Source organism: Halichoerus grypus, unplaced genomic scaffold (genome assembly GCF_964656455.1).
Source record: "Halichoerus grypus unplaced genomic scaffold, mHalGry1.hap1.1 HAP1_SCAFFOLD_223, whole genome shotgun sequence".
Classification (NCBI taxonomy): Eukaryota; Metazoa; Chordata; class Mammalia; order Carnivora; family Phocidae; genus Halichoerus; species Halichoerus grypus.
Genome location: NW_027555149.1, coordinates 13,668 through 15,359, shown reverse-complemented (window position 1 = coordinate 15,359; position 1,692 = coordinate 13,668).

Here is a 1,692-nt window from a genome sequence, read left to right as displayed (position 1 = left end):
AGTGGAAGTCTGCCCCTAGCTTGTAAGAACCCAGGGCGAGGGGAGGGGTGTCTGGGTGACTCAGTCAGTTGATCAACTAACTCTTGATTTCAGGTCATGATCTCGGGGTCGTGGCATTGAGCCCTGCATGCTGCTCCGTGCTCAGAAGGGAGTCTGCTAGAGATTCTCTGCCTCTCCCTCTGCCCCTCTCCCTGTTCACATGCACATGTGCTCTCTCTCTTTCTCAAAATAAATAAATCTTTAAAAAAAAAAAAAGAACCCAGGGTTTAATATGTGCTGTCATTGATGCCTTGAGGAACACTTTATTTCAGTTGGAAGACTAATAATGATTGTCAACTAATAGGAAATCACTTGAATTTCTTTTGAAAACACATGTTAGGGCTAAGCTTTTTTTTTTTTTTTAAAGATTTATGTATTTACTTGAGAGGTGGGGGGGAGGGACAAAGGGAGAGACAATCCTCAAGCAGACTCCTTGTTGAGTGTGGAGCTTTACGCAGGGCTTGATCCCAGGACCCTGAGATCATGACCTCAGCTGAAATCAAGAATCCGTCGCTTAACCGACTGAGCCACCCAGGCGCCCCAGGACTAGGCACTTTTTAAGCGTGCACAAATCAGTTGTTTTCAAGTTTGTACTTATAACAGGGTGAGAAATCTGTAGAGCAGTGCATGAGAGAGGCTCGGTAACCTAAGATTGTAGTCTCTTCTCCTTAGAGACTTCATAACTTCAATAATGCTCATTGCAAGTGACACCCAACATTAATACAGGGTTTGTGTCCCTGAGCTAGGGTGCGTGTGAGAAGACTCAGTAAATTGGGCACAGATCCCCTGAGCAGAGTTTTACTTTCAATTAACACACAAGTTTTTCTATTATGAAACAGACTACAGAATTCACAGGGAAGTTTTAAGATATCTCTAAGACTTCAAAGCTCATGGCCTACAGCTATGCGCCAGGTCCCTAGTTCTCACCCCTCCTCAGGACAAGTTCACTATGATAGGTCCTTAGGGTTATTTTGGTGTGAGGTTTGAGATGCACTGATGGAATGAATTTTTTTTTACATATGGTGTGACATGACTTCAAAATAATTTAAATGGTATTTCCTGAATGGAATCCCGTAGAACTAGTTGTTGAAAGATGTTGTGTTAAAAGAAAAAAGCAAAAATCCTGTATTCGAATAAGTTTGAGAAATAACGGTTTTAACAAGTGTATAGTTTCTTTAATTTAAAACTTCTCAGATGCCAGAGAGTTCTCTTATCTCTTGCTCAAAATGAAAGATCTAAAACTACCAGCTACAACCTTCAACCTTAGGACTGCAGAGCATTTCACAAACGTTAAACCTTTGCCTTTTGGTTCAAAAGTTAAGTTAACCAAAACATTTTAATTAGAAACCCTCCCAAATGGGAGGAGATATTCATGAGAGAGTACTCTCTAGATGTAAAACACTCCAATTTTATGAACCACTGAAGACAGTTTTGTCCTCCTACAATGTTTCTCTTCTCTCGTTTGCTCATGTGTGACCGTGTTGGGATTGGTAATGCCATTTCCGTAACTGTTTCACCTGGGCTGTTTTCTGATAAAATGGCTGCACGCTGGCAGACACATTTTCTGTGATTAATTAAGCATGAAAGGGTGATTTTTTTTTTTCTACACAATTTCACCTTTCAAGCTTTAAATTGATTTTCCTTTGCAGCTCC